General features: G+C 43.0%; 1 protein-coding gene across 1 annotated transcript in view; it reads left to right on the forward strand.

Moving 5' to 3' along the window:
• The window catches only part of GRK4 (G protein-coupled receptor kinase 4), a 217,605-nt gene that overhangs the window by 43,173 nt on the left and 149,483 nt on the right, over window positions 1-24,949 (forward strand). The window lies entirely within an intron of this gene.

Raw genomic sequence — 24,949 nt, forward strand, 5'->3', positions numbered from 1 at the left:
TTGGACACAAGACATGCGGGGAAACAGTGCATCTCTGGTTGGACCACCATCAATAGATAGGTGATAACCTATTTTTGCTGGACAACCCCATTAATGATCACCATAGGTTCCTTTTCAGCCTTCACTAGGCATAACCGGGTGGATTAATTTAGCTTGAAGTGGTCCTTCATAAGCCGGAGTACTCGCTTGCTTCATCAATTGAGACCCTAGTTCCAAGACGTAGAGGTAGACGTAGATTCTCAATAACAAAAGGCCCGCCGCGACACACACACAGAAAATATTACAACTGCTTTATTGTATAACTTATAACTTGGTTTATTTACATGTTAAATGGAAATTTTATTATTGATTGGTGTTTACTCGAAAATTACTCTCCACATTCTGCTGTAGGCCAAAAAGGCTGAGATCAGAGTTGCTGTTTGCTGAGCCTTATAATTATATTTTTATATATTTTTCCTTTAAAGTTGAGGTTTAGCTTCAGTTGTCCTTTGCCATGTTTTATACATCTAAGAATTTAATTTTTATCACTGAATGTTTCCTAATTTTAATATTTTTTTACAGACTAGGTACTTATCCAAAATATGAATTCAAATACAGATTTAAAAAAAAAATCACCAAAAATACAGATGAGCAATAAAATAATGACAAAAGATATTTTAATAGTCAATTAAAAAGTCAATGCATAATACAGAACAATCAAAAAGTAAGAAAATTGAATACCTCTACTTCGCCACTACTTCAACCCTAGATGAAGTGACGCGCCCCTGGGCCTGTGTCGCGCTGCGTTGCGCACGCGGGAGCCTACCCGGAGCCGGATCAGTGGAGGGTTGTAGTCTCGTGGCGGTGACCCGGTCCGTGCCCAGGGAGTCAAACTAGACGGCAGTCTATTAGTAGTAAATAGTTGAGGACTACGCCACCCGTTGAGTGCAGCCAGGGAGCTGCTGCTGCAGGGCAGACCGCTGAGGCCGGTGGTAGGATTGTGCAGCGTGATAGTATAACCCCCAACGGGAGGGGTATGGCCTCAGGGCAGCCGACGTGGATGATGGGGGTAGCAGGAACCACTCAGAGACGGTACGGTGTAGTTCAGGGTCTTTACTGGTAACAACGACAGACCCTCCCGGAGTACTTGCTAGCAAACGGGGCCTGGTCAGTCTTTGAGCAGATGGGATCTCCCCTGGCCAGGCGTAGTTGTAGGCCTCCCAAACTGACTGTACTCTTCTGGCTACCTTGCTAGAAGCTGATGTAAGTAGCCCACGTCCCTGAGTGTACCGTGTGGTGCTCACCCGTATGGCCGGTGACTCGGGGCCTTCTAATGGCTTCCGCTCCACGATGGCGGTGCTGGTCCCACGCGTGTGACCGTGCCTTCGGGCTTCTGGGCCAGAGGACCTGAAATCCCCTGCCTGACGGATTCTGCTGCTGGGTAGGAGTTAGTCCCCACAGCCTCGGACTCCGGGTCCGGTAAAGAATCTTCTTAGTCAGGGCGAACTCTGCAGCTGCCAGCCCCTGACTCCTTGTAACTCTGCTGTTTCCTATGCTGCTTCTTGTCTCCACTCTCCTTGTCTGACTCACCCTGCCTCAGCCCCGGGTTTATACAGGGGAAGTCCTTCCCCTCCCAAGACTGGGCAGGAGGTGTGGCATGCACAGGATCCCTGACCAAAGGACCTCCCACCTGCTCTCAGACATAACATTACATTACTGTGGAAAACCAGACCCCTGGGGTGCCACAGAAGCCTTTGCGAAACGTGCATTAGGTCTGATCTTTGTAAGTGAGCATTTTTATTCATTATTTAGTCTTTGATCTCTTGGTTTCATCTTTTATGGCATCCTCAGGTATCTATTTACTCACTTTTGATTGTTCTGCATTATACATTCATGTTTTTCGTTCTATAAAAAAGACTTTAGTCATTATTTGTTGCTCACCCACTTGTGTGTTTTATATGTCTAATCTACTTATGAAATTTTTGGGATTTTTTAAAACTGTATTTAAATACTTTTTTTTTATTTTTTGGTTAAATATCCGCTGACAGTTAGTTACATGATAATATTCTCCTTTTGTACAGGGCTATTGTCGTCTTTCGCAACTGATATACTTGTCTCTTATAATTTACTGTACCCGCAGCGCATAAAATGCAGGAACGTAGTACATTTAGTTTACTGCTCTGTGATTACCGTCCTGTGAATCTGAGCGTTTCATGCGGCTTTGTTTGCTTTCAGTGGGATTAAAAGATTTTCTTTTATTACCACGGGTCTTTTTCTTGTTAAGAGATTTAAAGCTTGGCCCTTAATTTATGACTTTGAGAAACGTGTTGCAGCTAATTGTCCTATTAGGGATCTCCTGATCCCTCATGCTGTGGATGTGTTGCGGTCCCATCTTCTGGGTCTTTTAAGAGAAATTATGATGGAACCCGGAGTTTTTAGAATTGTAATTATTCAATGAATTCTCTCAGTAAAATCCGCCTTACTGCCAGTGACGTCTCATTCTATGTGACCGCTGCAGCCTGTGATTGGCTGCAGTGGTCACCTTCTATTTTTATTTCTTTTCGTCTGTTTATTCTCAATTGTTGTACCGACATACTCAGCATTCTCATCAGTCCTTGAAGTCTACTTTTTCAATTCTAGACACAGAAGCGCAGGCATACGCACACATACACATACGCACGCATACACTGGTGCTAATTGACCTCTTGGCATATTTTTTAGGATGTGGGCGTTATCTTGAGTGCGTAGAGAAAAACAGAAGTCATCAATATCTGATCAATGGTGGTCTGATTTCTGACACTTCCCCCAAACGACAGATTGAAGACACTGTATGTTTTGTATAGGGTTTGATAAGTGTTATTTAAAATACTCTTTTTTTTGAATATCATTTTAAGCTTTTATCAAGGTGCCATCTGTATGGGATTTTAAAGTTTTGGGTTACACTTCCTTGAATATTATCCTGGATCAGAACATATTTTTCGATCTGGTCAATTGACCCTTGCAGGTAACTTACAGATGTGGATTGGTTGGACAAGTTTTAATGGGGAGAGAGAGAGAGAGAGAGCGTGACATTGGATGAGAGGTTAGTGCTGCTATATAATGTGGTTATGTGGAAGCTGAAAGGTTAATTTTTTCTGTAATACTTAACTGTTAGGTGACACTTTCCCAAACTCGCATGTCTAACTGAAAACCATAAAAACCAAATTTGAAAGGGTGGAGCCCTCTTACTTTCTGATGTCGCGTACTAATACTTTTCTGAAGTTACAGGAAACAGATATTCGTGTGCCATGTGAGACTTGAAGAATTAGATTGCTCAAAAGTATACATTTCTTAATTCATTTATCATCTGCTGATGTCAAAGAGTTGGTAAGCAACTAATACCTTTGAGATTGTCAGATGATTCTGATAAAATCTGCAGCGTGAGCCGACATCTAACCGATGTGTATGGCCATTTTATTTCTGTTTGTTTCTTTGCTTAGAGAGTTTATTACATTTATATAGACTCAACTTGGTATCAAACAGCAGTTGTGAGTAATAATTTATTCTTTGTGATTTGATCTTAATCCTTTTTGAAGTGTTATGACGTACTCTGAATAAACCGCTTCTTCAAACGTAATTGGTTAAGGCAACATTGTAATGACATTTAAAGTTTAGCCAAGCTACTTTTGCAAGTTTGATATTCAAGTGAAAGGACCTATTTTTAGGTACCGCCAAGGGCACATCAAAAGGGTCTGTAGGTCTTTTTAAAACAGTTGATACATAAACTGCACAGTCGGAATGTATATTGTGACCATTGATTATTTTGACTTGGTGGTCTTCAAATGTAATATAATCATTGATAAAATACTGTAATTAATATGGTGAATTCTAATCCCCACTAATGTCACGGAGATACTGCAACAGAGAGGGGCCAGAAGATCGCAGCGTCTGATTACACAAATTCCTGCACTTATTATAACTGCTTCACCATCCTATTAAACAGTGCAGGTTTTCCTTGCTTTGTCATGGCAAGGGTTAATCAGTTCAGTTGATCTCCTGGAGCTTTTTTTCATCCTGAATTGTCTCAGCTGTTCTGTGTTGGCCACTTCCCACTTTCTAGTTGCCAGTGATGGTTCTACTTCCTGGTTTGGTTGTGAAGGAGAAAGTTCAGTGTTTGGATTTGGCGTTTGGAGAGTTTTTCTGGAGATTGCTGCTTAGTCGATTTGCGTGTTTATCCTCATCCTCTCGCATTTGGTTTCCCCTTCCTTTTCCTCCATGGTTTCCAACTGTGTTGTTTTGTGAGTGTATTTATATGATTGTAGTTTTCTTTTATCTCGGTCTGTTTACTCCTGTCTGTCTGGTTAGTGTTTTCCTATACACTTCGGCCCCACACCTCCCTGGGTGGGGGGGGATTAGATGAGTGTTAAGTTAAGAACATAGCTACGTACGAGACCCCGGCGTCTCCACCATCCAGGGTAATCAAGGGAACAGAGACTAGGGCGTCCCTAGTTCGAGTGATCGGGAATGTGTCCACAGTCCCTTGTTACTATGTGATACCCACCATCTCTAACCAAGCAATTCTCCTGGTGTTTTACAGTTTTATATGTGTATTGGAGGCAGGGAAGATACTGAAACTCCTTTTAAACCACAGGTTGTGTATGTACAATAATGTTTTTGTCATTGTGGTTTTTTTTTTCAATTCGTGTGACAGCACTTCTAACATCTGTTATTGTCTTACTTCCTTTTTTGACTCATTTTGTTTCTATGTCCCACACCCATCATCTCACAACCTAGTACACTTCACTTTCTTAACTTAAACTTAAAGGGCCATTTAGCCGAAATTCTATTTCAGCTTTGTTGCTAATTTAGTTCTTTTTTTGCGTTCACATGAAATCATTGTATGAGTGGGGACTCCATATTTTAGCAAAAAATTAAGTACAGAAAAAGAAGAATAATGCAGGCAAGGATGGGGAACTGGCTCAAGCACACTAGCAAGAAGCATATTCTCCATTGCTCGTGTGTCACCCCAGGCCTGGATGCCACAAATATTAAAGGCTGTATCTGAGAGCAGGAGGGAGGTTCCCTGGTTAGGGACAATTAGCATACAGCACCTCCTGTCCCAGGCCAGTAGGGGGAGCTGGCTGCCCCTATAAAAGCTGGAACTGGGGGCAGGGTTAGGGAGAACTGGACGACCTAGCTCAGGACTGAGACTAGTCCCAGAGAAGGAGGGACAGTTCAGCTGTAGCTGAGGAGTCCGTGAGGCAGAGGAGAAACTGCAAGCCAGGGACAGAGGCGACGAGAGCCGGTCCTGGCTGAACCAATCCAACCGGACATTGGGGTCCGAGGCTGTCAGGGTTGTAAGCCCAGCAGCAGAGAACCAACCCGCGAGGGATTCCAGGTCCCTTGGCCTAAGAAGCCTGGAGGCTCTGCCACACAGAGGGACCAGTACAGCGAGGAGAACGCAAAAGGTACCCAAGGCCCGAGTCGCAAGCCATACAGGCGAAGTACACGGCCAGCTCAGGGACGTGGGCTATTACACCACGAAGAGGGGGATAGTCAGAAAGAGCATAGAGGGAACGGTAGGCCTACACACTCACCCTGACCAGTGGGGCTCGCCCGAATGCTCTCAGACACCCAGGCCCATTCCTACCCGGTACTCCTGTTGGGTCATTAATCTTTCCTAAAATAAACACCCTGGACTGTTTGAAGCGGACTCTGAACTCTTACTATTGCGGCCTGCACTATCACCCCCAGCATCCACCTACACTGCCCTGAGGCTACACTCTTCCCGTGGGGAGTTATCCTACCCCTGTGCTGCACACCAACACCAGCCTCCGCAGTCTGCCTTGCAGCAGCGGTTATCCCTGACCGCAATCCACGGGTGGCGTAGTCGGACATTCAAAACACTGATAAATAGACTGCCACAATTTGGTCTGACCACCCTGAGCCACGGGATCGGGTTGCCACTACTACCCCCATCAGCACCGTACACCAGAAGGCCCGGTTCCGGGTACCCCAGGGCCCAGGGGGCGAGTCACTCGTAGTCTGAGCCACTTCTTTAGTGTGGAACTATACCTGTGCCAATGTGCACAGCTAATACAGATGCCATTGGACCGCATGTGTATGGGTATATTCTACCCTAGAAGGAATGTTTGCAAAGGAGAATATCTTCCTATAAGCATGGTATAAAATGTTTTTTGTGCAAAATCTAATCGTATAATGGCCATGTGCCCATGAGGACATTGTATGCTTTTTTTGCAGCATTTTTGGGTGCAGTTTATATGTGTGCTTTGTTTACAGTACATTTTTAATAAAGTTGGTTTTATTCACCCAAAAAAATTTAACGCCGCAAAAAAAGTTAGATTTTTTTTTTCACTTTCTCAATGCTTTCTATGGGTGAGAAGAATGCTGTAAAAACTCTGAAAGAATTGAAGCGCTGCAGATTTCCAAAACGCTGCAGTTCTGAAATTTACCCCCGCCGATCAGCTATTATCGGTGCCGGTGGTGGTGATACGGATAGGGCATCAATGTGAAAGTAGTGGACAACTCCTTTTAATTTGCGCAAAAAAACGCTCCATGTGAGCATAGCATCAGATGTAATCTCTAGAAGTGCATGTATAAGGCTATGTTCACATCTTGCATTTTTTTCAACTTTTTTTTCTACAGGCAAAACTTTACTTTTAAGAGAGAGAGAAGCTACTTACAGATAGCAAGTTTTGCTGCTTTTTTGTGTGCATTTTTTGCTGTGTTTTTATGGTGTGGATTATGTGTAATTTTTCTACAGTTCTTGTTTTTAATAAATTTTAGTTATTTATTGACCAGAAACGCTGTAAAAATACCTGGTTGAGTTTTTTGCAGTGTTTATGCACGTTCTTGTTGTTTTCTATGGGTAAAAAAAATACTGGAAGAACTGACATGTTGCAGATTTCAAAAGGAAAAAAAAAGCATGAAATCTCATAGCTTTTGCTGGTACTGTAAAAAGCAGCTTTTAATCTACAGTACAGACCAAAAGTTTGGACACACCTCATTTAAAGATTTTTCTGTATTTTCATGACTTTGAAAATTGTACATTCACACTGAAGGCATCAAAACTATGAATTAACACATGTGGAATTATATACTTAACAAAAAAGAGTGAAACAACTGAAAATATGTCTTATATTCTAGGTTCTTCAAAGTAGCCACCTTTTGCTTTGATGACTGCTTTGCACACTCTTGGCATTCTCTTCATGAGCTTCAAGAGGCAGTCACCGGAAATGGTCTTCCAACAATCTTGAAGGAGTTCCCAGAGATGCTTAGCACTTGTTGGCCCATTTGCCTTCACTCTGCGGTCCAGCTCACCCCAAACCATCTCGATTGGGTTCAGGTCTGGTGACTGTGGAGGCCAGGTCATCTGGCTTAGCACCCCATCACTCTCCTTCTTGGTCAGATAGCCCTTACACAGCCTGGAGGTGTGTTTGGGGTCATTGTCCTGTTGAAAAATAAATGATGGCCCAACTAAACGCAAAACGGATGGAATAGCATGCCGCTGCAAGATGCTGTGGTAGCCATGCTGGTTCAGTATGCCTTCAATTTTGAATAAATCCCCAACAGTGTCACCAGCGAAGCACCCCCACACCATCACACCACCTCCTCCATGCTTCACTGTGGGTACCTGGCATGTAGAGTCCATCCGTTCACCTTTTCTGCGTTGCACAAAGACACGGTGGTTGGAACCAAAGATCTCAAATTTGGAATCATCAGACCAAAGCACAGATTTCTACTGGTCTAATGTCCATTCCTCGTGTTCTTTAGCCCAAACAAGTCTCTTCTGCTTGTTGCTTGTCCTTAGCAGTGGTTTCCTAGCAGCTATTTTACCATGAAGGCCTGCTGCACAAAGTCTCCTCTTAACAGTTGTTGAAGAGATGTGTCTGCTGCTAGAACTCTGTGTGGCATTGACCTGGTCTCTAATCTGAGCTGCTGTTAACCTGCGATTTCTGAGGCTGGTGACTCGAATAAACTTATCCTCAGAAGCAGAGGTGACTCTTGGTCTTCCTTTCCTGGGGCGGTCCTCGTGTGAGCCAGTTTCTTTTGTAGCGCTTGATGTTTTTTGCAACTGCACTTGGGGACACTTTCAAAGTTTTTCTTTACTTAGCTGCTTTTTTCTTGCCATAATACAAATTCTAACAGTCTATTCAGTAGGACTATCAGCTGTGTATCCACCTGACTTCTGCACAAGACGACTGATGGTCCCAACCCCATTTATAAGGCAAGAAATCCCACTTATTAAACCTGACAGGGCACACCTGTGAAGTGAAAACCATTTCCGGTGACTACCTCTTGAAGCTCATCAAGAGAATGCCAAGAGTGTGCAAAGCAGTCATCAAACCAAAAGGTGGCTACTTTGAAGAACCTAGAATATAAGACATATTTTCAGTTGTTTCACACTTTTTTGTTAAGTATATAATTCCACATGTGATAATTCATAGTTTTGATGCCTTCAGTGTGAATGTACAATTTTCATAGTCATGAAAATACAGAAAAATCTTTAAATGAAGTGTGTCCAAACTTTTGGTCTGTACTGTACATGAAGCTGAAAAAAACTAAGAAAAACCTGCAGCGTGTGAACATTGCCTAATAATAAATATGGTACCTATTTTTTTTATCAATTTATCTATTTTTTTTTTATTTTTTTTTTTAACTTTTAAGTCGATAGTGTTTTATCTTTCTCAGTTACCTAGACAAATTGGCTCTAAGCTGGGGGGTAGAGAAGGAACCTCGACAGTTTTTATGCCGCACCTTTCTCTACCCCCACCCCCAACATCCCAGGTTACTTGTAATAAAAATAATTTTTGGTGGAAAACCTATTTGACCACGTCGGACCCCTCAGGTTTTTTTTTTTCATCTTTCTGCAGTTGTAGATCTACAAATCTCAAAATTTCAAGTATGGAACCCAAATTTGTAATTTTCAAGTGAAAAAATAGAGCGCTATCCGTCAGCCCTTTTTCGGTCTTTGTGTTGATGTTTTTGGTAATTGGGTGCAGCTGTTAAGTATCGCACATTATGTTACGAGAGAACAGTACATGGCCGATCTCATTAGTTTCCGTGAAGAATTAACATACCCTGCTATAACTTCTAAAAATATGAGCAGACAGTGTAGAGAATTTTTCTCATTTGCTTAATTTCAGTTGCTCGTTGTCTAGCCCTTTCCCTCCAGGCTGATATGCTATCCTATTGGAACGCTTTACTATTGACTTTTTGGCAGCTCCAATTACATTAATTCATAACGAGTGCATGTAGTGAAAGTCCACTCCGGGGTCTGTTGGGCGATCTTGGAGCTCGGAAAGGAAATGACTAACACAAAACTAGTTTCCTTTAACTCCCTTTTCTCATTATCTTGTTTTAACTACTGTTACGTTGGGCGTCCAAGTTTTGGGTGTTTTTTTTTTTTTTTTCCAAGCTACCCTTTTTATTTTGTATTTAACATTTTTGTTTTAATACTTAATGAGAGAACGTCACCCAGGTGTTCAAGTTGCCCATCATAATACCAAGGAAGTGACACTCTTCTTAGAAATTTAAATTATCTTCTGTGTTCCCATTATCCAATTTATATCATTCTGTTAGGCAAATTGACTCTTCAGAGACTTGAACTCTAACGCCACCTATTGGAAGTACCAATCCTATAAGTCAGTATCGACCCTTTAACCAGCGCCTTGCTACATGACTTTGGATAAAACCCAAATTAGAATCTCTATTAGTAGACACATGTTTCAGGGTGTTTCCTCCTCCTCAGTGCAAAGCAAGAGATCTGATTTGGCTGTGTGATAGACCTCCTGATAATGGGTTATTCCCATACCAGTGAGATTAGTAGGGGTGTAAACTTGACCCACACTGTTAAAAAGAATGGGGCTACAGTGATTGTTAAAGGGAACCTGTCGCAAGCTTTTAGGATGCTAAACCACCATCATTACCTTATAAACTTACTTTCCAGCAAATATAAAGATAATCCCTTAGAAATTTTCTTTTGCCGGGTTTTATATATAAAATACTGTTTGGTGTATGGTAACTTCCACTGAAGAGTCATGGGGGTGGGGCTACTATTCTGAAAGTCACGCCTTCAGTCTCCGAGGTTTGATTTCTACCAGACTTGTACAATCTCACAATTACTCCTTTTCCAAGTACCCCCTGGGCATGGACCATACTCCGCCTGCTTTTATTGCTGTAAGCTAGGGGAGTACGCCTTACTGCACTCTGTGTGCCTGGAAAGTACAAGGCAGACGCACATCTCCATGATTCATTGCACACTTGTTTTCTACTGAAGAGCATCTTTATGCTGACTTTTTTTCAGGAGTTTTTTTTTATCAGAAACTGTCCAAAATCCTTCTCAAAAACTGCTTCAAACACTCTTAGTAAACTCCTTCACCTCATTTCTATGGGGAATCCATTTTTTGCTATTCAAATGAGGATTTTTGGGGCTTTTTGCCCTGTTTTTTTTTTCCTTCTTTTTTTTCCCCCTGAAGAGGTTTTGAAAAGCACCTGGTAGAAGAAAAAGTACAGTTCACTTCTTCTTTGAAGCAGTTCCTAAAAGAACTCTTCAGGGAAAAAAACTCTTCCAAAACACTATTCAGAAAAAGAAAAGCTTACCAAAAAAAAAGTTTTCTGAAGCAGATTCTGCTCGGAAATGTGTGGGTTTTGAATGCCTAAATAAAATTTTGTTAACATACCCTAATGCAGCAATAGAGGGTTTATACAGGCACATATTTAGAAACTTATCCCCATCTTGTATAAAGTAATGTTGGTGGCCTAGAATTTGTGGCAGGTCACCTGCACAGTACCGCCCCCAGACCTCACCTGTGTTATGACTCCCTGCACAGTGGATGTCCAGTAGGGCTGCTGTGCAGGGGAAAAAAGAGATGGGGTCACAGGGCACATGATTCAATTGTGACTCTGCAACTTCAATGAATGATGAAAAAAAAAAAACGCTTTAAAGGGTTGTCAAGCCTTGGGGCTCAAGTCTGCTTATAGTGCTCGCTGTCAGGATTCGCCAGGAGCTGGCGGTCATGTGACCTCCAACATTTAATTTGCATTCTTCCGGCCACATTCAGACTAGATGTGTCTGGCTTTAGTCATTTCACTTGGCACGTCGCCCCTCGAGGAAACCCAATATGCAAAACGTGCGTCGGGGCGCTACCACGAACGTACATCCACCATCTTGCAGATATGCGTATGTGTCACCTTGCAGCACTTTATTACAGAACTTAGTTTCACACCATATCCCTCTAAGTGAACCCACAGGACCTTTTCTCTTGCCTATTCTTTGGGGATTTCTAACTGTATGACCTGTTATATATACTTGCCTTACACTGGTCTGTGGGGTCCCCTATCCACACAGCACAGTGATTGGATATGGAGCTATATGTGATTGCTCTACATGTATGCTATTGTGACGCCCTCCCTGAGCAGATGGAGGGGGGGAGGGGTACTCGGAGCCGGGCCTTGCAGATGTTGGGGGGATGCAGTCATGGCCTTGACCCGTTCCATGCCCAGGGCTGTCGCATGAAAAATGGGCTTTTGGATAAGTGGTTGTTCGACTACGCCACCTGTGGTTTCTGGTGAAGGCCGCCAGCGCTGCAACAGTCCTCTGAGGCTAATGTTCTGGCAGCTTGGTTGGTACTACTCGCCACAGGCGGAGTAGGTCTCAGGGCAGTGTTTGATGGACTGTGTGGAGGTATGGTGGGTGCAGTGCCGCGCAGGAATAAACAGGCGGAGGCTGTGAATGAAGTCATCTGGGTCTTTACTCACTTTAGATGAACTTTCAGCCGCAAAGCTTCTCTCTGCTACACACGGCGTACTGCGGCCACCAGGAAGGCGGTTCAGCACTTCCCAGGTAGATCAGGAGCACCTGTCGAGACCCCGCTGGTGTGTTCCTCTCCTTAGTAAGTTCTCCCACTGAGTCTTCTCCTGACCGTGAGTGGAATGAACGTGGTGTAAGGCCGGGTCCCACTGGGTAAACGCAGTTTGAGAGATACAGGTGGCGACTCCGCTCCGTCCGTATTCCCCTGGGATCCACTAAGCCTCCGGGCTTTTCTGACTGAGACGTGAAGTGACAAAGTCAGATATCGGGGGCCGGTTACCCCTTTTGCAGCAGGCATCCCTCTGGCTAGGCCAGAGTGAAGAATACAGGTGACGACTCCGCTCCGTCCGTATCCCCTGGGATCCTTTTGCCTGTGGAGCCTATCTCCTCTGCTCCCCTCCAATGCCTTCTTAGAACAGGACCCTGACCGGACAGAGACACTTGTTAACTCTGACCCGGTCTTCGTCTCAAGGCCAGAGAACGAGGACCACGAATCTTCTGCGAACTACAGACTCTTGCTGGACCCTGACAGAAGACCCTCAATCAAAAGACCTTGAACTAAAGATGGCCATATATTATATATGATTCTAGAAGTGCTTCCTGTAAGTGTTTCCTCCACCCTCACCCACTACTTGGTTCCCCCTATCTTTGGTTCCCCCCATCTCCTCTATCCCGGACCGGGGCAGCACCCTGGTGCATTTAGACCCCCTACAGTGGTGTAGTGTTGAGTGTGAAGTGGGGTCCTGAGTGATGCTCCATCCTTACCTGGAAGAGGAGATACCACACCTCTATCTGAGGTGCAGTACCCCTGTGGCAACTGAATCCTCAGGGGCGCCACACTATTGATCTCAGACCCAGTTATATCCACCTACTATATTGTTTTTAATTAATTGAAATAATAAAATGTATACCTTCAAGGGATTCTTAAAATCATTGGAGGTCCCAGAGATTCCAACTCCTTCATTGATTTTAAAATAAAGGAACTTAAGGAACTTCTTGGCGATATGCTATCATGTCACAAGATAGGAATACCCATTTAAAGGGTAACTGTAGTTTTAAGTAAGTTTTCAGAATAAGCTTTCTTGTGTGTGTACATGAGGAATAACTCTATATCTGTCATTATATGACTTAGAGCCTGCAGACAGGAGAACTGGTGAAAATACAGGATACATCTCTTAATTTGTAATTGACTCTGAGCTGGTGGGAGAAGACTAGCTGCTGTGATCTCTCCTGTACACAGCACATGAAGGGATTCCTGCTCTTCAATCCTATTTTAAGCTCACAAAAAAGAAGCAACAGCATGTAGGACTTAACTTAGCAGTAGTGATCAGTGTAGATGTGAATCCAGCTCTGGGGTGAGGTAAAAGACTTGTTAGAAAGTTCAGTGCGAGTTTTCTGTTTTTCCCTCTGCCTGTTTCTTCTCCCTGCTCTTCCCCGTCCATTGAGTATAATAGGCTGTGTAACATGACAGAACAGTAAGCAGATAGTCAGTCAGTCAGTCAGTCAGTCAGTCAGTCAGTCAGTCAGTCAGTCAGTCAGTCAGTCAGTCAGTCAGTCAGTCAGTCAGTCTTGGCTAAGCAAGACCAAGTTGAGCTGTTTCAGAATGAATGATAAGTTCAGGAGGCAGGGAAATAAGTGTGAAAGGAAGGATATTTGTCTACTAAGATCTGTAACAAAACTTCCTGTATTTGCCTGTACTATTGATTTATGTAAAGTTTTGCTAAACGTACAGTAATTATTTAAAGTTCTGATTCCTCAGTTCAAAATCCGTCATCTTTTCCATTAATCCTTGAAATAGTTGCGTGCACGTAGCTGATTCGTTTCAAGAAATTGACAAAAATTACACACAATTTTCCTTTTAAGAGTCAGTTTTATTGATACCATTTGCATCTATAATGAGATAAAGGATAAAATGCGTATTTCCATACACAGGAATGTTGGTGCATTTTTTACGGGCTTATGAAAGTACACATACCTTCTAGTCTGTGGTTTGTTTTACTGCTTGTGTCTAAAACGTCAAAATTCAAAGTTAAGTCATTTTCTTTTTATGAACGCAATAAAGCCGAATTTAGTTGAAAGTTTTGCTGGTCTGTGTAAAGCCAGGCCATTAAGCCCTTACATCCAGTGCTTTATCCCTTCCTGACCAGGCTCATTTTCACAAATTACTGGTGTGTCACACTCATTGTGAGACTTCTCCTTTATACTTCTCCCTGAGTATAATATACACATATACACATATACACATACACACCTACACACACACACACACACACACACCTACACACACACACACACACACACACACACACACCTACACACACAACGTACAGTCTGGTTAAATGGAAAAGAAAGAAAAGAGAGCGCACATTTCTAAAATATTTAATTTCACAATGCTTGTGGGTATAGATGTATATGAGATTAGGCAATGCTGGCACTGTTGATAGTTGTGCCCATCTGGTAGGCATGGTGGCAGCCTGTACTCTGACCCCTGCAGGCCTGTACTCTGCACAGGTCACTAAAGACGTCGGTACTTGCTGTCAGGTGTCACAATGGAGCCCGTGATGTCAGGGATTGCTAGTTATGCAATTCCCTAGTATCAGAGGGAATGTGACAGGAGGGGGTGCAGAGATGAAGGCAGGCGGCGGCAGAGGAGGAGGAGGGGGTGATCCACTTGACATGTACCAGCCAGATAACAGTGCCGCTCCCGCTGGTGGCGTAGTGGGATTTGCACTTGCTCGCTATCCGCCCACTGCTGCGAGGCTCGGGCCCAGCTCCGCGTCCAGAGCAGAGGCCGGGGCTCTTGCCTCTCTGTGCAGCCTCCCACTCTCATTCCCTCCCTCCCCCCGCTTGTTGTTGCGCAGTCGGAAAGAAGACTCACCTCCCGGAGAAGAAGCCGCAGAGGCGGCTGCCTCTCAGGCGGTGGTGGTGATGAGCAGCAACGTCTTTCGGCCTCGAACAGACGGTCTCATCGTTCCCCTCCCCCCCCAACCCCCACGGGGACACTAAAGGAGTAGAACACGGGCAGCGACTGGGGCGAATGAAGGCAAGGGAGAAGGGTTTATGAATGAGATGTCACTAAGGAAGGGGGGGGAATGCCGGGCGGCCGGGTAGAGTCAGCCTGGGTCTGAGCTCATAACACCCCCCTCTCGCTGTTGCTTTTATGTCCAACAGCTGGTATATAAAAACATAGTATATAAAAACATGCGTGTATTGGAATGCAACATTGTGTAAAAATTTCAAAGCAATCGGTGATTAACTTTCCGAGATTTAAGATTTTGAACAAACGAGCATTTGTTTGTATTTGTGTGTATTGTAATATATAAATATATATATATATATATATATATATAGACCAAAAGTTTGGACACACCTTCTCATTTAAAGATTTTTCTGTATTTTCAGGACTATGAAAATTGTACATTCACACTAAAGGCATCAAAACTATGAATTAACACATGTGGAATTATATACTTAACAAAAAAGTGTGAAACAACTGAAAATATGTCTTATATTCTAGGTTCTTCAAAGTAGCCACCTTTTGCTTTGATGACTGCTTTGCACACTCTTGACATTCTCTTGATGAGCTTCAAGAGGTAGTCACCGGAAATGGTCTTCCAACAATCTTGAAGGAGTTCCCAGAGATGCTTAGCACTTGTTGGCCCTTTTGCCTTCACTCTGCGGTCCAGCTCACCCCAAACCATCTCGATTGGGTTCAGGTCTGGTTACTGTGGAGGCCAGGTCATCTGGCGTAGCACCCCATCACTCTCCTTCTTGGTCAAATAGCCCTTACACAGCCTGGAGGTGTGTTTGGGGTCATTGTCCTGTTGAAAAATAAATGATGGTCCAACTAAACGCAAACCGGATGGAATAGCATGCCGCTGCAAGATGCTGTGGTAGCCATGCTGGTTCAGTATGCCTTCAATTTTGAATAAATCCCCAACAGTGTCACCAGCAAAGCACCCCCACACAATCACACCTCCTCCTCCATGCTTCACGGTGGGAACCAGGCATGTAGAGTCCATCCGTTCACCTTTTCAGCGTCGCACAAAGACACGGTGGTTGGAACCAAAGATCTCAAATTTGGACACATCAGACCAAAGCACAGATTTCCTCTGGTCTAATGTCCATTCATTGTGTTCTTTAGCCCAAACAAGTCTCTTCTGCTTGTTGCCTATCCTTAGCAGTGGTTTCCTAGCAGCTATTTCACCACGAAGGCCTGCTGCACAAAGTCTCCTCTTAACAGTTGTTGAAGAGATGTGTCTGCTGCTAGAACTCTATTCAGTAGGACTATCAACTGTGTATCCACCAGACTTCTGCACAACACAACTGATGGTCCCAACCCCATTTATAAGGCAAGAAATCCCACTTATTAAACCTGACAGGGCACACCTGTGAAGTGAAAACCATTTCCGGTGACTACCTCCTTGAAGCTCATCAAGAGAATGCCAAGAGTGTGCAAAGTAGTCATCAAAGCAAAAGGTGGCTACTTTGAAGAACCTAGAATATCAGACATATTTTCAGTTGTTTCACACTTTTTTGTTAAGTATATAATTCCACATGTGTTAATTCATAGTTTTGATGCCTTTTAGTGTGAATGTACAATTTTCATAGTCATGGAAATACAGAAAAATCTTTAAATGAGAAGGTGTGTCCAAACTTTTGGTCTGTACTGTGTGTATATATATATATATATATATATATATATATATATATATATATATATATATATATATATATATACAATTTTTTTATTTCTAGCAACTTTTACGTGATGACTTTAAAGCCAATTACTTGTAATTTTTTTTGTATTTATGGTACTGCTTTATCTTGATTATGGGTCGAGTGGGCGGTCTCACTCAATGATTGGCAGTCTTCTGTTTGGGTTAGTATGCACACATAGTTGTCAGTCATTTAGTAGGTGAACCGCCCACTGGGCTTTATAACGAAAAAAATAAAAAATTCCAAGCTATACCATGTATTTTTTTTTTTTTTTATCTGTATCGAACTATAATCAAGCAATTATTTTCAGTGATGATTTTAAGAGTATTTTGAGCCTAACTCATAAACTTACGCAAAACTTTAGAAGTACGGTAATTGGCAAAGGTCAGGGGGTTTTTTCGTCAGAAAACAGGGATTATAAATTCCTCCTTATAGACCAAGTGTAATGGCATACTGATACTATTATAGTATTTTTTTGTTTATTTATTTTATTTTTTTTTGCTAGTGTTTGATTGTCATTTCGCTTTCTATGGTAAATTGTTTTAGGTCTAGATTATATGCTTTAGTCTATACTGTCGGGTTGTGCACATCCAGCATTTACATTTCAGAAAGCTTTTCCAATTAAACAACATAAATTGCTGACTCCTTAGTCCAGACTCTCAATCAGGTCCTGTCATCCTTAGCAGATTCTTCTCCCTTTCAAGGCTATAAACACCTCCCGCCTCCTTACATCCAAGGCTTTATTTTTTCCAGCTTGACTATTCTGGTTCCTCATCCGTGGGGGTCATTGGAAGATTTGTCAAATTTCTCTTTTCTTAAAATCTATGTATGGAAGCAAAAAATGTATTTATTTAGTAAAAGTACCTGGAGTAAACCTATGGAAGTGACTCGCCCTCCCTGAGCGGTGGGGTTACTCGGAGCCGGGTCAATGTACAGTGGTGGTGTGGGATGTCGTCGTGGCCGTGACCCGGTCTGTGCCCAGGGCTGTCACCTGAAAGATGGGCTTTTGGATGAGTGGTTGTTCGACTACTCCTCCTGCGATTTCTGGTGAAGGCCACCAGCGCTGCAACAGTCCTCTGAGGCTGATGTTCTGGCAGCTTGGTTGGGACTACTCCCCACAGGCGGAGTAGGTCTTAGGGCAGTGTTTGATGAACTGTGTGGAGGTATGGTGGGTGCAGTGCCGCGCAGGAATAAACAGGCGGAGGCGGTGAATGAAGTCATCCGGGTCTTTACTCACTTTAGATGAACTTTCAGCCGCAAAGCTTCTCTCTGCTACACACGGCGTACTGCGGCCACCAGGAAGGGGTTCAGCACTTCCCAGGTAGATCAGGAGCACCTGTCGAGACCCCGCTGGTGTGTTCCTCTCCTTAGTAAGTTCTCCTACTGAGTCTTCTCCTGACCGTGAGTGGAATGAACGTGGTGTAAGGCCGGGTCCCACTGGGTAAACGCAGTTTGAGATATACAGGTGGCGACTCCGCTCCGTCCGTATCCCCCTGGGATCCACTAAGCCTCCGGGCTTTTCTGACTGAGACGTGAAGTGACAAAGTCAGATATCGGGGGCCGGTTACCCTTTTTGCTGCAGGAGTCCCTCTGGCTAGGCCAGAGTGAAGAATACAGGTGGCGACTCCGCTCTGTCCGTATCCCCCTGGGATCCTTATGCCTGTGGAGCCTATCTCCTCTGCTCCCCTCCAATGCCTTCTTAGAACAGGACCCTGACCGGACAGAGACACTTGTTAACTCTGACCCACTCCTCGTCTCAAGGCCAGAGAACGAGGACCGTGAATCTTCCGCCAGCTACAGACTCTTGCTGGACCCTGACAGAAGACCCACAATCAAAGACCTCGAACTAAAGATGGCCATATATTATATATGATTCTATAAGTGCTTCCTGTAAGTGTTTCCTCCACCCTCACCCACTACTTGGTTCCCCCTATCTTTGGTTCCCTCCCATCTCCTCTAGCCCGGGCCGGGGCAGCACCCTGGTGCATTTAGACCCCCTACAGTGGTGTAGTGTTGAGTGTGAAGTGTGGTCCTGAGTGATGCTCCATCCTTACCTGGAAGAGGAGATACTACACCTCTATCTGAGGTGCAGTACCCCTGTGGCAACTGAACCCTCAGGGGCGCCACAGAGGTACAAAGAGCGTAAAAACCTAGAACTTGAAATGTTCTTCTGTCGTGTCCATTACATTCTTCTGCAGGCGAATATGGAGGGGGAGCCTGATGGAAAAATCAGCAAAGACAAAAACCGCACCAGGCAAATCTGTAATACACCTGCAAAGTCAACGTACACATCAAATAAAAAAATACATGTAAGCGTCAAGGGCAAGAGTAGAAGGTCTAAGCAGAAAGGAATACATAAAGGGCTCAAGAAATAATCCCAACAGCATTGTAGAGTTGTAGACAAAGTAAAGAATGTAACTGTAACCTGTTAACCCACCAATAACACTCTCTCAATGCAAGTTTCGCCAGTGGCTTTTTCAGGGGGAAAACCCGGATAGACGGAGGAGCCGTCAAACACATGGCCATCTGGTATAATTGTCAGACTGAGAATGAGAGTGCGTTAGTGAGGTCAGTTAAGAGCCTAAATACGCCTGTATCAAGCAATGAAAATTGGTTCTATCATCTTTGTAGTCCTAATGGATAGTTTAGAAAATGGAGGTGTGGAGAGGATAGACCACCAGAAAATAGGGTAAAACCCAAATGGAGGAGGAGACTGAAACAATTGGTGGCGCTCCCCTGAAGTGTGAGACCTAACTAGTGAACAAGTGTAGAATGCCAGCTGCTGCTGCCATGTGGCTGAGGAAAGAACCCCCCCCCCCAAAAAAAAAATTGACCAGGGCATAACACTAGATTTTATAGTAGGCCGACGGAATAAAATTGACGTAGTAAAGTTGAAGGTTTTTTAATACACAACTCATTTTGATTTAACCCCATTCGACATTGAAACGCGTTGTGGCAAGAAAATCCTTTAACTTTACTAATGGATGTTTTGATTTGTCAAATGTCTGCTGATGTGCATCTGGAAAGCTTCCGAACATCGAACGCCAACGAGAGGCTCAGATGCAGCGTGCACAGAGCGTATCCTGGTAAACTTGTCTGCGTTTTTGGTTTCAAGTAGTAGTAATGAAAAGAATGTGACTTTTGCACAGGTTTTCTGTTTGTTAATAAGGATTCTTTTTTCCTATTGTGCTTCAATATTACATAATTATGAAAAAAGTTCAACAGGATTGCAAATACTTTTTTAGAAACTTCCTGCGCTCTCCTCGGTTTCCAGAAAAGCCCTTGTAATAACGAAATTTGATAAATTAAGATAAGATTAGATATGTTTTGCCATCTTCTCTGAAGTGTTCCTGGAAAAATATAAATTTGAATAGTTCACGCTTTGAACTCGGACATACATAGTGTTCTGATGGTTTTATGGAGGGTTTTTTTGCCTTCTGACGGAGTTTGTTAAATATTGTGACCTCACGTTACGCCAAATTGATCTGACTAATGTGTCCTAGCATAAAATAAAACCACATGACGTACACCATATTTATAAAAGGTGCTTTCCACTTTTAATCTCCTGCGCTACGACTGAAAGATTTATAAAAAGATCCATCAAAGAGGTGCAGATGTGTTTCGTAGGTCATTATTCAGACTTCGTCTTTGTTCCAAATTTGATCATTCAAGTAATTAGGTTAGCTGATAAAAAAGGTCTCTGGATGACATCTGCGAGGTTTCCCTTTTTCATAGACCATTTCCTAGCACTACAATGGTCACAAATCGCACACTGATGTATGAATGTGGCCTGTGGGTGAGTCCGCACATATCTGCAGCTAACAACCACTATCTGAACAACAACCAACAACGATCCGAAAAGGTGTGCATTTAGAGCAGTCCTCTGTTGTCTAGAAGCTAGCTCCCAAAGTTAGCCACCCACCGATGACTTGCTGTAGGGAAGCGATTAAAACTAATTTAAATGGAAGCTATCATCAGAAAATAAAGTTTTGTTTTATAATTTTTTTTGTTGTTTGTTTTGTTTAAAGTCACTCAGAAAATTTTTTTTTTTACATATTAAAAAAATTGTTGAAATAAAATGTTCAAAAGTATCACAGTCTGTATTACAAAAATAAATATAAATCTTGCAATTTTCACACTGGCCACTGGGGCGGTTTTAGACTTTAACTTCCGGTTGTTTCAGGAAACAACACATGTACATAGCCAGAACCTGACCCTATCTTTTGTATTCATGTGTTTAATGAGCGTGTAAAAATATCATTGTGAAGCTAGGGGGTGGAGGTTAGCTGTAATAGCTGGATCCTGTGCCATCAGCTCTATATAGAGGTGTTACCTGTTATTGTAATCCTGTCTGTTAGGCCACGGCCCCACTGTCAGTATTTGGTTAGTATTTTATCTGAGGAGTGGGAGCCAAAACCAGGAGTGGGTGATAAATGCAGAATTGGTGACTTGTTTCTATTATACCTTTTTTCTGATTGTTCCTCACCTGGTTTTGGTTCCCACTCCTGAGAAAAAATACTGATAGTGGGGGGCTGTGGCCTTATAAGAAGACTCCTATAATCTATTCCTGAAGGCACAGGAAGTATGAGTCTAAAAAACCCCAGTGGTAAGTTGTTAAAATTGCAAGATTACAAATTTTATTTAACAAAAAAAAAAAAAAAGCCAAAAATTTAAAAAATAATGCATGTAACACACAAACCTGATTTAAACAATAGGTCATTTTCTGATGATAGTGTACCTTTCACTGGAGGTATTAGGTTTCCCCTAGTAGTCACATCAGTCTGGGTTCCCTATCCCCCAAGTAATAAGCAATTGTTAACTATTTCCCCTAGTCCTCCACTTTCTCAACTCCTCGTAGGTCAGGGACTATTTTTTCCAGTAGTCACAGCAGGCTAGTATCATATTAACACTGCAGTCCTCTGTCCCAGTAGTCACAGCAGGCAACCTCCTGGCAACAGTCAAAGCAATACTCCATAGTAGGCAGTGCCTTCAGTTAGTCACCGTAGGACCACACTCTGCCCCCCCCCCTCCCACCTTCTCCAAGCAGGAGCCCTCCTTCCCAGTAGTCACAGCAGGCCAACATCATCCAGCTAAATGAACAACCCCCATTTTTTGTGTATTCCTCTCTTATAGGATATAACCATAATATTTGTGTACAGAGTACTTCTAGAAGTCTAAAAATGAGGAGATTTCCTGCATGCATGTTTTATAGGATGTCCTTTTTAGTTTCTGAATTCCTTACAAACCTTGATTTCCTGTATGAAAATATTAGGTGTCGAGTATAATCCAGTATTTACATGGTGGTTTCACGGGAGAGATTCCAGGAAGAAGCACGTAGACTGATCTCCATCGTCCAGCCAACCCATAATGAAGAAAACTCAATTAACCATCACCTTATACCAACCTGTTTCCTGCGGCTGCTAAGTGCGCTTAGCCAAGAGACGCACACTAATCAGATCACTTACATTGCTTCCTAATTTTATTTTAAACCTTTCTTGGCAGAGTCCTCGTAAATATTAAGCGTGCGCTCGATGCGTGAAAAAAAAGTGTTATTTCCAAACATCTCCAACGTGGCTGCATTTCACATCGGCCGCCTGAGATTCTTGTGTGTGCGCCAAACGGTAGGATACGCACGCTTCATATAGTGCTGGTGAAAAGAGAGTTGTGCTGAGGGTTGTAAAAGGGCGACTGTCTCTGCACCATGCCGTCTGTGTAATGCATGGACAGTTTGGATCGGCCTGAATTTAGACCATTTTTTTGCACAAGCACTCCACTCTGGCTAAAAAAAAAAAAATTGAGGTCCCGAGCAAGAGGTCCCCCCCCCCTGTATTGGACACCCATTTTGACAAAAAGGAACCTGCGGATTAGGATTACCTCTATTAAAGGAACATTCATCATAGCGCCCCCTGCTGTTCTTTTATTATGCAAATTGCCTCTTCAGAGAGGAACAGGACTTGAACTCTATAGAGCCACCTATTGGAAGCTGCAATCCTACAAGACCCATTAACGAGACATGCAATATGACTTGGGATAAAAGCCAAATCAGAATCTCAATTTGCAGACCCAGTGTTTCGGGGTATTGCCCCTCAGCAGTGCAAAGTATGAGACCTGATTTGGCTGAGTGAGAGGCTCTGGACTGAGATCTAAGGATAAAGTTTCTCCTTGTGGAGAGTGACATACCGGCTCTGGCATGTCAATGTAAGGAGTCTTATTCGCTGTGCAATGCTCCTCTGTGAAATTTAATATGCAAATTGCCTCTTCAGAGAGGAAGAGGACCTAAATTCTATAGCGCCACCAGTTGAAAGCAATATGACTTAGGATAAAAGCCAAATCACTCTCCACAAAGCGAAACGTTACCCCTTAGATCTCAGTCCAGAGCCTCTCACTCAGCCAAATCAGATCTCATACTTTGCACTGACGAGGGACAATACCCCGAAACGCCGTGTCTGCAAATTTGAGATTCTGATTGACTTTTAAGGCTCATTAAAGGGTATTTTAGTGACTTGTAGGATTGCTGCTTCCAATAGGTGGGGCTATAGAGTTAAAGTCCTCTTTCTGTCTGAAGAGGCAATTTGCATAATAAATTTCCCAGAGGAGCATTGCCCGGCAAATAAGCCTCCTTACACTGGCATGCCAGAGCCGGTATGTCACTCTTCACAAGGAGAAACACTACCCCTTAGATCTAAATCCTCTTTTATAAAGTCCACCTAACATGTCCTGTGTCTGAGACCATGTGTTAAATGGGGTTTTGCCAGTTCCAACCCCTTAAAAGGGTTATGCCCATCTAAGTAAATGTGTATCGGATAAAGTTTGTAAATACAAGCAGTTTTCCAGTTTACTGCTTGTTAGACTTTTCAGCCGTTGTTATAAGTAGTTTTCTTTTAATTTGCAGCTTGTTGCCTCGGAGAGCGGCCTGCTGCTAGACAGCAGAACATGCGCAGTGCTCACTAGCTCTGTTAACCTTTGAGCTTCTAAGCCCTGTTTTGAAGCTGAATAGCTCAAGAACGGCTGCAAATTTCTCAGTAAATTGCAAAAGTGCTTGTTTTTACAAGCTCTATCTGATATCTATATATGTAGAAGGGAATAATGCCTTTTTTAAAGGGATACAAAAAAACCTGCTGCATGTTTGTCTTGCATGTAGAAAATCCATTCCACCTCAAATACCTTACTTTCTTGTAAAACAGAAAAAAAAACACTTGTGAATTGCAAGGTGGACTGATACAATGATAAGACTTTACTAACCTAAAACCAGATTTGAAACTGTATTATTTTTTATTTTTCAATTGTAGTCACATCTCACATAGACTACAAGATACATCACAACACACTCGCTCTCTGGCGCTCTGGCTCTCTCTCTGGCGCTCTGGCTCTCTCTCTCTGGGGCTCTGGCTCTCTCTCTCTGGGGCTCTGGCTCTCTCTCTCTGGGGCTCTGGCTCTCTCTCTCTGGGGCTCTGGCTCTCTCTCTCTGGGGCTCTGGCTCTCTCTCTCTGGGGCTCTGGCTCTCTCTCTCTGGCGCTCTGGCTCTCTCTCTCTGGCGCTCTGGCTCTCTCTCTCTGGCGCTCTGGCTCTCTCTGGCGCTCTGGCTCTCTCTCTCTGGCGCTCTGGCTCTCTCTCTCTGGCGCTCTGGCTCTCTCTCTGGCGCTCTGGCTCTCTCTCTCTGGCGCTCTGGCTCTCGCGCTCTGGCTCTCTCTCTCTCGCGCTCTGGCTCGCTCTCTCTCACATACTATTACATTTTATTATCTCCAGTCTCCTCGCCCCTTCACACCTTTTATATCCTATATAGTTTAGTATGTATGTTATTTTATGTTGGAAAATGGTGATTGATTTTGCTGCAGCTGAAAAATGGCAAAAATTTTAGGTGCTTGTAGGTTCGACTTAGATAATATAAATATATTAAGCTTCCCCTTATTATATAGAGGCATGTGCTGACTTGATGGTATTATATATTGAATTATAATATTCTGATAGTATTATATGGCAGTACTTAATATTTAGACTTTTAAATGAAGTCTTCGTCTGTGAGGCATATGGCAGTATGGTGGGTTATGTGATCTGTATGTTGCAGTATTATTTTTGTACTATATGACAATATTGTGGTATGTGATCAATCTCTGAAATTATTATTGTAATCTGACAAATAGTGTTGTGCAATCTGTATATAGCAGTAATGTTTTTGCAGTACTATGGTGGTAGTATGGGATATGTATATTTTAGTATTGTGTGTACTATATGGCAGTATGGTGGCATGTCATCTGTATATAGCAATAAGGTTGTACTACACAGCAGTAAGGAAGTATTATGGCAATTGCATATGGCATTATTTTTTTTCTACTACATGACAGTTTGGTATGTGATCCGTAAGTGGCTGTATTATTTTTCTACTATATGGCAGTATTGTGGTAATATGTGATTTGTATGTGGCTGTATTTTTGTATTATA

The sequence above is a fragment of the Phyllobates terribilis genome, unplaced genomic scaffold (assembly GCF_046119375.1).
Source record: "Phyllobates terribilis strain yellow unplaced genomic scaffold, ASM4611937v1 Scaffold_1__5_contigs__length_1240528914, whole genome shotgun sequence".
Taxonomy (NCBI): domain Eukaryota; kingdom Metazoa; phylum Chordata; class Amphibia; order Anura; family Dendrobatidae; genus Phyllobates; species Phyllobates terribilis.